Consider the following 13,309-nt stretch of genomic DNA (forward strand, 5'->3'; position numbering starts at 1 on the left):
TTTTATTTTAATTTTAGACCTATGCACGTATTTGTTATTATATGGTTTGTAATATTAATTTTATTATATGTTAGAATTTGAAGATTATTGATATATATTTTTTAAAAGATTGTATTTATTAATAAATATAGATTTTAACTTTTATGTAAAATTATATTAATCAAGTTAAATGGGTTACACATTTTAGTTCAACACATTTATATGAAACAAAAAAGTTTAAATGAGTTGTATCGTGTTAACATATTTCTAATTAATTATTAAACGGGTGACACGACACCAAATGGATTAGGTTAAAGTTTGAAAGTTTGACATGTTTAGCTTCACGAGTTGGGTTAAGAATGACCTATATAATTAAATGTTCATAACTTGATACGACATGAAAACACGATTTGTCACCCCATGTCAATCTAAGCAGGGGACATAGTCTAAAAGTTCGGTCCATGTAAGAAGCCCAAAATCTAACAAAATTTGGAGGCTATTTTTTAACCTAATGTTTTAATAATTTTATTTAAAAAATTTTATACTACACATCATCTACATAATAGAATTTAAGAAAAACTCTACTTAGTAGGCCTACACCACACATCTAGTTTTCTTTCTTTTTTCTTTTTTCTTTTTCTCTCAACAAATGTGTAGTGTATGACTATTGAATAGAAGAACTCATAATTTAATTTGAAAAATAAATAGTACGTAGATGATGTGTGATGTAAAGATATTCTCATAGCATTTTCTTTTCTATTACCCATAAATATTTGTTGCATTTTCATTTTCCTAAAACAAAATTAAATTTCATGAGGAAAAAAAACTTCAAACAACAACATTTTCAAATGGAAAATGATATTTGCAGTCGTGCAATATACAACTGTTACATAATCTTTTAAAAAAAAGTAAGTAAATACGGACCCTCTTGAAAAAAATTAATTTTTTAAAAGTGAATCTTACTTTTTTTTCAAAGTAATTGATCAGCGTTTACGCGCTCTACGATTTTATGTATACCACTAAAATGAGGTTTGAAAAAGAAATTTATATTGAGGTGTGAATACAAATTAGAGAGGAAATCTTCGTGTTTTAATATACCGAAATAATATAATTGTTTGAAAAATAATAGCGTTCGAAGACACGACGTTAGAAGTATAATGCTTATGGCAAAAATATGACTACTAGAATAAAGAGTAAAATAAAATTGAAAAGAATAATAAAATGCAATAGAGAAAGATTTAGTTTAGGTTTGGATAGCGAGATGTGATGAGATGGTTTTAGTCTTTTAGATAAAAGTTAAAAGTTGAATAAAATATTATTATAATATTATTTTTTTAATATTATTATTGTTTTGATATTTGAAAAAGTTAGATTGTTTGTTATATTTTATGTGAAAATTTTAAAAAAAGTTGTAATGATAAGATGAAATGAGATTAAGGCCAGTTTAGATCTTAAACTCATCTCAACTTATCTTATCTAATCATTACAACTTTCTCAAATTTTAACATAAAATATAATAAACAATTCAACTTTTTTAAATTCTAAAATAATAAAAATATTAAAAAATAATATTCTAATAATATTTTATTCAACTTTTAACTTTCGTCTCAACTCAATTTAGTTCAACACTCAAATACAACCTAAATAATTCTTAAATCCAAACCGAGCTGGCACAGCACTCCTTGTGGCCATTGTAAAGTGGGTTTTCTTTAAAATATAAAGAAATGCTATGAAAAGAGGACTCCATCCAATCTGTATTTTAAAAACATTTTACATTTTGATACAGTGATCCCGCTACACGTGGAGGATCATGTTTATGGCTGTAAACTTTTTTAATTAATATTTTCTTCATTCCTTTAGATTTCTTTTATTCTCATTTCAGACCCTCTCTCTCTCTCTCTCTCGTTCCCACGCTTTCTCTGTTACTTGGCGCCAAAGACAGAACCAGAGCCTTCCATCTTCCTTGACTTTGCTCGCTGCTTCCAACGCCGATCGTCCATTTTCTTCTATTTCGAGCTTTGCTCTCATTGTTGAGGTAAACATTAGAATTTTTTTTTTCCTTTAGCATATACCGGTTCACGGAACTATATGTTGGATTTCCGACCCGACCCGAATAAAGTGCGTTCCGATTGACCAATTTTACCTGAATAATCGATTGCCCAATTAGAAAATAAATTCGGAATAATCAGGTATTCCAAACCCTTTTTTTTTTTTAACTATATGAGCCTTTAATAACAGTCAATAGTCTTTCTTGGATATGAAGTTGAATACGTGGCCTAATAGACATCACTAGTAATTGAGTTTGCTTTAGAAGTCATGTCGTCCATTAAACTCATTTTATATTTGCGATTCTTTAATCTTATATTTCTTGTCGTTTTCTTCATTTTATATTTGCTTTCTCTTTAAAGTGAGTGGGTTATCTGCAGAATCTTCAAGAAGATCTCAGCTACGAAGAAAACTCATGTTTCAGGGTTGGGTAGCCTAAGTTCCTATGCGGAGGACTTGCATCCTTCAATGTTGCTTCGGTTGATAAACTCATCTCTGTACAATAGCAAAACAAGAATCGGTTTTGGCTAGACATTTCACCTAACTTGCTTCTCCGATTCAATGGAGGACCACAAGATCAAAGAAGACATGGTTGATATCCTTCTCAAGATATATTTAGTATAGCTTTGCTGTTGATATCCTTCTCAAGACTTTTCTTGGTCTGGAGGACCTTCTCAAGATATATTTAGTATGGATTGAAACTTTCAAATAAATATATGTTTAATAATTTATGGCCCCACGGTTGATATCCTAGGAGGATATCATCCATTTACCAAGAGTTGATCATTTCACTATGCAATGTGGTGTTCTGCTGGTTATTTGCTCATTGATGACCCATGTGTTGCTGTTCTGTATCTTTAACAACCTTTTTAATTGGGTTTGATTGAGTCCCATAATTCCTATTTTTTTTCTTTTTTCTTTTTTTCCTTTGAAGGATGGATTTACAATTTTATGGAGTTCATTCATTCACTACCCTCTTATAGGAAGGGAAAGAAAACTACAATGACTATCTCCTCACATATTTAAATGACACGAAAATTATGACACAGCTCACACAAATTGTCCAAGCCATCAATTTTTCTAAGATAGAAATTACATTACTTAATTTAGCTGAGATGGAGATGTATGGCCTACTTTTTATATGACATGGTAATGAAGTTAACAGGGTCAACATGACAAAATATTTCCAAAAAACCGTAATGGGAAGAAAATGGCAACTAATGAGCCATGTTAGCAAATCCTGTGCTCCAGTTGATAGTAAGGGTAACATTGACATGATTTACAGACTATGAGGAACATTTTATTTTGTAAGAAAGTATGAGGACTAATTGATGCAACTGAATGTTCAGGAACAAATTGACAAAAATTGATGCGACTTTGTATATTTTCATTATATAATCACTTATTTTTATTTTGAATTAATTTATATTTTAGTTTAGCTTATAAATTTGGATTAATTTAAAATAGAATATAATTATATGATATTGTATATGGGGAGATATTACAAATATCAAAAGATATGGAGATATTATTGATAGTTAGAAAAAATATTTAAAATAAATAAAAAAGATTAAAAAGTATAATATTTAAATTATATGAAGAAAAAATAGATAAACTGTATGATATATTGTAAAAGTCAGTATGTAAAATAGAAAAAGTGAATTTTGGTAATGTATTTTAAATTATACGATGAAAAATCTATTGGGAGTGCTCTAAGTTAGAGATTTTCAATTTAGGTGTTTTTTCAAGATAGCTTGCTTAAAAATAAACTTTTAAACTACCACGAGAATACAAAAATAAGACAGAACAAATGGAAATAATATTTAAATGAAATAAAGAAAAATTTAGAGAGTATTTTATATTTTTCTTTTGAAAAATGGCTGGTTAAACAAGAAAATATGAGTTTTCGAGTCAAATTATCTTGAATCCCAGTTGCAAAAACAGCAAATATATTGTTCCATATCCCAAGCAATAATAAAGAAAAGCCAAAAACAAACTGACCATCAAGTGCTCTTGAAATTTCTCCACATTCAACCTATCTAGGGTTCCTATAAAAGATAAATGCTTTAGACCCAAAAGAATTTCATAGAATCAAACTCACAAACTGACATGACTTGGTGTGATACATCAGATTATAAATTTACTTTTATTGTAAAGTAAATCTAACGTATTACATGAAGTCATATCAATTTGTAAATTTCATTTTGTGAAATATCTTTGTGATTATAGCACTTCTCTCTAAAAAAGCTCCATTAATATCGAATTTCAAACGATGTACACATGTAATGGGTGTAGCTTTAAAACCTCTAAAGTCAAGTAAAGGCCAAACTTAAAACGAGAGTAGGTTTTAAGGGACAGTTGAGTGCATATAAACAATGAGTTATTTTGTAATTTAATACAAAAAGCATAAAAAAATTTAGCATTAGAAACATAATTATCTAGCCAGCCAGATTTTCATTTCCCAAAGGAGTAAAGGAACAAAAGAAGCTAAAAGACCAAATAGATCTTACCCCTTGCTGCAGCTCCGCCAAAGGGCAATCTCATCTCTCTAGCTAAACTGTAGCAAACAAGTATTGTCAAGCACAATAGCAATTATATATTGCTTAGCTCTAGAAGTCAAAAGATGTGAATGATATGTTGCTAATGCCAAAAGTACAAAAAAGAGGAACGTGGAGCCTTAACAAATATCCCCTAATAGTTGTAACAGCATAAAAACAATGATAAAAAAAAAAAAAAAGTGAGCCAATAAATTGGACTAACTCCATAATTTTCTTGGCCAAAGTGTTGGGAAAAGGCCAACGTGTAGATGATTACTGAAGCAGTTCATAATGGTGCAAGAGTGTTGTGATTTGCCTGCTGAAGAGATGCATACTGTTGCAAATTGGTTCAAGGAAGTCACTAAAAAATTACAATTGGGAATTTGGATATCCCAAATTCACTCCCTAGAATCCACTATTTGCAAGAATATTAAGAAAAATAGGAAAATAATAACACAAGAATTTACGTAGAAAACTCTAAAAAATATGAGAAAAACTACCAAATCCAGAGAAGAAAATCTACTATGTGAAAAATTATCTACTATGTGAAAAATTATTATAATGACACAATTTTTCTTCTCACCCCAAATACACTTACAAAGCTTCCTCACTAGTAAACTTTCACATCTTCCACTTTTACAAAAAAGGTCATTAGAGGAATTTTACTAAAGTCAAAAGTTACTAATTAAGCTTTTCACTGGTGCACTTAATCAAGAAGGCTAACCCTCTTTTTATAGGCCTTAGGTAGTGCTATAAATGAACTAGATTGTTCGATAGCTTACTCGGTACTCGCTCGGTTAAATTCGAATCGAATTCGACTCGTGAAAAAAAAAAAAAAAAAAAAAAAAAAAAAAAGCTCGTTCGTGAAAGCAAATACCCGCTTGATTTGTAAATGACATATACCCGACAAAACTCGACTCGACTCGGTTAAAACTCATTCATATATTGATAAATATATACATACACCTATGTATACATACACCTATATATATATATACATATGTATATGTATTAGCTAATAATATAAATATACCACTTTTATAATTAAATATAAAATATTATGTAATCTAATTACTTATGTCTATATAGTGAATATACTTCATAGGTATATTTTATAATTTGTATAATAATTAGTTGATAAAATTTAATAATTTCATATTCTAGTATGTGAGAACCATATATGAAATAGATATATGCTATCATATTAAGTGTATGTATTAATAATATATGTAGACATATAATATATTATTATTTTGGATAAATATCAACTAGTTAGATATTAATTATTTATAAATTTTTTAAAATTTAATAATTCAATAGAGGTTCTAATTGTTAGTTGTATAAACTCAATATTAGATCTTTTATTTATTTATTTATTTTATTAATTATTAAATATTATTAAAAAAATTAAAAAAAAAACCAATTTGAGCTTGAGATCGAGCTTGGCTCGACTTGAACTCATTTGTGGGACGAGCTCGAGCTCGAGCTAAAGTTGAGAGTTTAGCTTATTGAGTCGAGCTTGAACAAAGAATAAAAAAAATCTCGAACTCGAGTATTTTGAGTTAAGTCGAGCTTGGCAAGTCAAAAACCGGCTTGGCTCAACTCGATTATAGCCCTAACCTTAGGTCATGCTCATCTTCCATTACCCACTTATGCGGGATTGCCAAAGAGAGCAAAAAAAAACCAACAATCTCCACCTTGCGACTTTTACTGGTCTCACAATCACGCTCCACCTCAATGAAGATCTTCATAGCTTCTGCTATAATGCTCTACCTTAAAAGCCTTCCCACTTAGAATAAATCAATTCCAATCATTTCACTTCGGCCTATGTCGAAAACAACCTTACTGAAAATTATGGTGTAACTTCCACGTTTGGCTTTCTTGGAAGTTCATCAGCCATTGACATGAATTTCCACCACACACCCTGCATCAATGCCAAACCAATGCATGTGTGCAAACTTGTGGACTCATTAACATTAACACATCTTCTATCATGGCAACTTTGGGAATTAGTGACATGCCATGAAGATGTACATGTCTCTTTCCAAAGGACATCGTCTTCCATGGAGAGAGACACAAAGTTAGTTTTAATATTGTATCTCCATTTACTGACTTGGAGCCACTTGCCAAACCTGCTCCAGCTCTTGACCAATTTTTCTTGACGTGCCCAAATTGTCCACACCCCTAGTAAACTATTTTCTTTTTCATGGAGTTCTTTTTCTTACCATTACTAGTTGCTACAATTGTTAAGTTCTCAAGTGGACCATTGATTCCACCACCTAGTTTTTTCTCTTCAGAAAAAAGTTTACTGGTAACCTCTGAAAAATTATTTTCTCATTCCCATGTATCAAAATAGGCTTCATATGCTCATAGGAAGGTGAAAGAGACCAGATGAGTCTCAAGGCTTGATCCTTATCATCAATTTTAACTCCAATAGATTCTAACTCAGAGACAATGCTATTGAAAACACTTAAATGATCTGAAATAGTCGTACATTCACTCATCCGCAGTGTATGAAACTGCTCCTTTAGGTACACCCGATTTGAGACTCCCTTCGTCTAATATAACTCTTTGAGTTTTTCCAGAGTTTCTTTGCTGTAGATATTCCATGTACATTTTTAAAAACATTCTTGGCCAGGCACAGACGTATTGCACTTGCTGCTATCAAATCCAAATCTTCACAATCTTCTACTGATATGCTCTTTGTTTTACCAGTCATGCTAGTACAACTACTGAGTTCAAGGGTTGGTCTACCATTCAACGCCTTGTGTAATCCTGATTGAATCAAACATCATTGACTTGCACTTGTCACAAGCCAAAATTGATTCTACCATCAAATTTCTCCACCTCAAATCTGATAGGACTTGAAGCCCCACTTTCTGATATTGCGTCGATAAATTTTACCGTAAAAATGAATAATAATCACTAAGTAAGTTCTCAGGAGAGATTGAAGGGTCACAATGGTCCAGCTTAAATTTCAATCTCGTAGACAGAAGCCCCTTAGACAGTATGTATCTATACTACCACACCAAAGCTCCACCCCACCAAAAGGACATAGGCTCTGATACTGCTTGTTGGGAATTTGGATCTCCTAAATTCACCCCTTAGGATTCATCATTTGCAGGAATATCAAGAAAAATAAAAAAATAATAACAACACAAGAATTTATGTGGAAAACTCTAAAAAATAGTAAAAAAACCACCAAACCCAGATAAGAAAATTCACTATATGAAAAATTATTATAATCACACAATTTTTCTCCTCACCCTAAATATACCCACAAAACTTTCCCACTAGCAAAACTTTAACTCTCACATCTTCCCGTTTTACAAAAAAAGGTCAACAGAAGAATTTTACTAAAGTCAAAAGTTACTAGTTAAGCTTCTGACTGGTGCACTTAATCAAGGAGGTTAACCCTCATTTTATAGGCCTTGGGCCTTGGCTCTTCCCTCATTCCCCACCAATGTGGGGCTCTAAAGAGCAAAAAACTAACAATCTCCACCTTGCGACTTTGGCTAGTCCCACAACCACACTCCACCTCGATGAAGATTTTCGTAGCTTATGCTATCATGCTCCATCATAGAAGCATGCACACTTAGAATAAATCAATTCCAAACATGTCACTTCGGCCCATGTCGAAAACAATCTTGCTGAAAATTATGGTGAAACTTCCACATTTGGCTTTCCTATAAGTTCATCAGTTATCGATATGAATTTCCATCACACACCCTGCATCAATGCTAAACCAATGCCTGTGTGCAAACTTGTGGACCCGCTAACATTAACACATCCTCCATCATGGCAATTTTGAGAATTAACGGTATGCCATGAGGATGTACATGTCTATTTTCAATGGACATCGTCTTCCATGAAGAGAGACAAGGCTAGCTTCATTACTAGTATTTTCATTTACTGACTTGAAACCACTTGCCGAACCTGCTCCAACTCTTGAATAATTTTTCTTAACGTGCCCAAATTGTCCACACCCACAGCAAACTACTTTCTTCTTCATGAAGTTTTTTTTCTTTCCGTTACCAGTTGCTACCATTGCTAAGCTCTTAGGTGGACTATTACTTCCACCAATTAGTCTTCTTTCTTCAGAAAAAACATTTACCGGTAACATCTAAAAAATTATTTTCTCCTTCCAATGTATCAAAATAGGCTTCATATGCTCATAGGAAGGTGGAAGATACCAGATAAGCTTTAAGGCTTGATCCTCATAATCAATTTTAACTCCAATAGGTTCTAGTTTAGAGACAATGCCATTGAGAACACTTAAATGATTTGAAATAGTCGTACTTTCACTCATCCGCAGTGTATGAAACTGCTCCTTCAGGTACAACCGATTCAAGACGCCCTTCATCTGATACAACTCTTTGAGTTTTTTCTGGAATTCTTTTGTCGTAGATATTCCATTTACATTTGCAAGAACATTCTTGGCCAGGTATAGATGTATCGCACTTGTTGTTCTCAAATCCAAATCCTCCTAATCTTCATTACTCATTACAAATCTGCTCTTTGTTTCACCAATCACACTAGTACCACTGCTGACTTCAGGGTTTAGTTTGCCTTTTAACGCCTTTTATAATCCTGATCAAAACATCTTTGACTTGCACTTGCCACAAACCAAAATTGATTCTCCTATCAAATTTTTCCACCTCAAGTCTGTTCAGATTTAAAGTCTTACTTCCTGGCATTGCTTTGATAAATTTTACTGTAGAAATGAATAATACTCACTAAGTAAGTTCCCAGGAAAGATTGAAGGGTCACAATAGTCTTGCTTAAATTTCAATCTCCAAGATAGAATCTCCTTAGACAGTACGTATCCACACTACCACACCAAAGCTCCACCCCACCAAAAGGACCTAGGCTCTGATACCACTTGTTGAGAATTTGGACCTCTCAAATTCACCCCTTAGGATCCACCCTTCGTAGGAATATCAAGAAAAATAGAGAAATAATAACACAAGAATTTACGTGGAAAACTCTAAAAAACAGGAAAAAAACCACCAGACTCAGAGAAGAAAATTCACTATGTAAAAGATTGTTACAATCACACAATTTTTCTCCTCACCCTAAAATACACCCACAAAGCTTCTCCACTAGTAAAAATCTTTTTTGATAAGTAATAAGTAATTTTATTGATATAAAGATAGGCGTAAGCTAGATATACCGAAAATATATATGTGAAAACACCGCTTTAAGAACTAGAAACTGTTACAAGGAAATCATGGAAGTTGAGACCATTAAAATTTAAAACAATGGCCCACGTAAATAAAGTCTTTCATAAAAAAAAAACTCAAACTTTTCTACATAGCGTTCATGATTCTCAAAATGTCTATCATTTTTTTCACTCTAGATACAGCAAAGAATACAAATGGGAGCCATCTTCTACATAGATGCAATATGTGCTATCCCTGAGGTCCCTCTCCAACTTGCAAGTAATTCAACTACCCTTCCCGACATTATCCATGCTAGCCACATTCTGCTAAAAAAATAATTCCATGTATCTCGAGCAAACTCATAGTGTAAGAGTAAATGGTCCACTGTTTTCCTATTGTTTTTACACATACAACACCAATTCATGATTACCAGACCACGCCTTCTTAAGTTATCGATAGTTAGAATCTTCCCAAAGGCTGCTGTCCAAACAAAGAACGCAACCTTGGGAGGTGCTTTACACCTTTATATGCTTTTACACAGAAAGTTGGGTGAAGATTGGGCTGTGAGTGTCTCATAAAAAGAACCAACCAACAATTTTCCTTTCGTAGAAGGACTCTAGACAATGGGAAGCTTTGTTAGTAGGGAAGGTTTGTTGGTGTATTTTGGGGTGATGAGAAAAATTGTTTGATTATGGCTGCGTTTGGATGTTGAGATGAGTTGAGGTTTTTATGAATAGTAGTGAGTTGAGATTGTTGAATGAGTTTGGTGGGGTCAACTTAAAATGAATTTATATGTGTTTGGATGTTAAGATGAGTTTAGATATATTTATGAAAAATTGTAAAATAATTGGGACCTACCACTGTTGACCTGACATTTTTGTTCCGCACGCGCTGTTCACAGAGATTTTATAAAAAAAAAATTTTTGTCCCCTGCACAAACCGAGAGAGAGATGATAGCAAAAAGACAAATAAAAAAATAGAACAGCTTTTGTCAGGAGAAATATTGCCTCACGCACAGAGATGTCAGGTGGGATCCATTCAACAACAGAAATTTGAAAAGCTGTGGGCCCAACTTCTTTCATGTTTAAACTGCGTTAAGATGAGATTCACTTGCGTTTGGATGTTGAACTCAGTCCAAAATGAAGTGAAGTGAACTGAGTTGTGCATCCAAACGAAGCGTATAACAATTTTTCACATAGATTTTCTTCTCTGTGTCTGGTGGTTTTTCTCCTGTTTTGAAAGTTTTCTAGTAAATTATTGTGTTGTTATTATTTCACTATTTTTCTTGATAGTCCTACAAATGGTGGATCCTAAGGGGTGAATATGGGAGATCCAAATTTCCAACACTAAAAAACCTACAATTGCTCATCTTTTGACATGAGAGGAGATGTCAACCTCATGAGAGAGAAAGTAGGTAAGTGAGTTGCTTCTTTTTAATTTATGGAAGAAACTAGTCTATTGTGGTGTATAGCGGCGTGTTAGAGCTACATAGGGCTAGGCAGTGCATGAGGCTAAGGGTGTGCATCCGGACCGGTTTTTTTTCCGGTTCGGTCCGGAACCCAGAAACCCGGGTGCATCCGGGCGGTTATCCGCCCGGATTATATCCAGGCAGTTAAGAAGATTCCGGATCCGGTTATGTGACCCGGTTATCCGTAACTGGGTCCCTTAAAAAAAAAAAAAGCCGCCCCTTTCTCAGTTCTTCTCGCATCGCTTAAGGTTTTTCTCAAATCCGCCTATCTTCTCTCTCGATCTCGAGGTCTTCTCGAATCCTCCCTCCTTCTCTCAAATCCGCCTGTCTTCTCTCTCGGTCTCAAGGTCTTCTCGAATCCTCCTTCATTCCCGCTCGGTCTCGACGTCTTCTCAAATCCGCCTTCTCTCTCAAGTCTTTCGACCTCACCGAAACACGAAAACAGAAACTTCGAAATGCTTTGCTCATCTGGATGAGACACGGAGGCTACCATCCATATTCTCTCTCTTTCTAAGCTCTTAAGGTATCTTTCTTTCTACTTAGGGATTTTTCTCAGAAAAAGCTCAGATTTGTTTGGGATTTTCCTTTGCTCTGTTTTTCACATGGGATTTAGTTTTAATCACTATTTTATGCAATACTCTGTTTGTTTGGTTTGTATTATTTTTCCTTTGCTCTGTTTTTCATATGGGATTTAGTTTTTTTGCTATTACAGTGGGTTTATGGCATTATGCCTTCTATTTCCGTCTGCTTTTGATGGAGACTTTGAATGGCTCACTTTATTATTTTCCCATGTTTGTCAAAAGGAACTCCTTGTACTTGTAGTGCCCTTACTTGGTTTCCTAGACTCATACTCGTTTTTGTGTTTAAGTGTCTCTGAAACGGTGAAACCCTAGCCCTGCCGTCACTGGTTTGTATAGATATTTTTATGTTGTGTAAAGTTAGATGCACTTTGGATTTGAGTAAGTGGGTTTGGATTTGTGTGGGTTGTTGGTTCGTTTTAAAATGGATAAGAGAGTCATTGATCTGCTTTTGGTTTGTTTAATTTGGGTAAAAATAGTATATACAAATCTAATGTTGTGTTTGTTTGCCGAGACTATGACCAAAATGACGCGCTTATTGGGACCTGCAAGAAGCTGAGTTTATTAGCTAAAAGACAGAAGCCATGCACTTTACCTAGCTGTTATCTGATCTGCTGACAAAACCTTTTGCAATTAAAACCTGCATGGTGCATGTTCTTGAAGCCCCATGTTTTATATTTTAGAGGAGATTTGGTATTGAGTTTCATTTGTTTTGACTATCTTAACATTTTTGCAAGGCAACCTGCTGCAAGCTAATTGAATGCCTTTATTATTTGCAAACGTAGCCTTGTTTATATTTTGTTTTGCTACTTGTATTCAGTCTATGATCTCTTGGAGATACTAAACAACATACTTTGACCTAGCTAATTGGAAATACACTCAAATAACTATTGGAGAGATTGTCAACGATTTTTAATAGAATCATTGCAATATTTGTTCTCAGAGATCATGCATTCTGTTACATTGGGTTAGTATAGCAAAACATTGATGGAAAAGCTTCATTTCTTTAAGGTTCTTTTCCCTCTCTTTTGTCTGCTTCTCTCACCAGCTTATACTCTTCCAAATAAGTACTTCATCAATTGTGGGTCAAAGTCCAACATAACTGTCGGCGATCGGAGCTTCCTCGGTGATCTGAATTCTAGGTCTTTCTCAGTTGGACCAAGCTCTATTATCGTTGACACCGAATCATCACTAGATACGTCTCTTTATCAAACCGCAAGAATATTCACAAACCGATCTTCATTTGAGTTTGATATCATCAATATTGGCATTCATTATGTACACATCCATTTCTTTCTGTTTGTGTCCAGGAGGGTTAATCTGGCTGGTGCCTGATTCGATGTTTCAGCTTCTAATTTTACCCTGTTATCAAATTTTGGTGTTAAAAGCATTAGTAAAGCGCCTGTGATTAAGGAATACTTGCTCACTATCAATGGAAGCGCCTTTGATATTTAACCTTCGATTGCAGGAGATCTACACTGGAAGCAAATTTCTTTCAACGTAAATTCAAATTGGCAGGTATAAAAAGCAAAAGAGACT

Source organism: Juglans microcarpa x Juglans regia, chromosome 7S, assembly GCF_004785595.1.
Source record: "Juglans microcarpa x Juglans regia isolate MS1-56 chromosome 7S, Jm3101_v1.0, whole genome shotgun sequence".
NCBI lineage: Eukaryota > Viridiplantae > Streptophyta > Magnoliopsida > Fagales > Juglandaceae > Juglans > Juglans microcarpa x Juglans regia.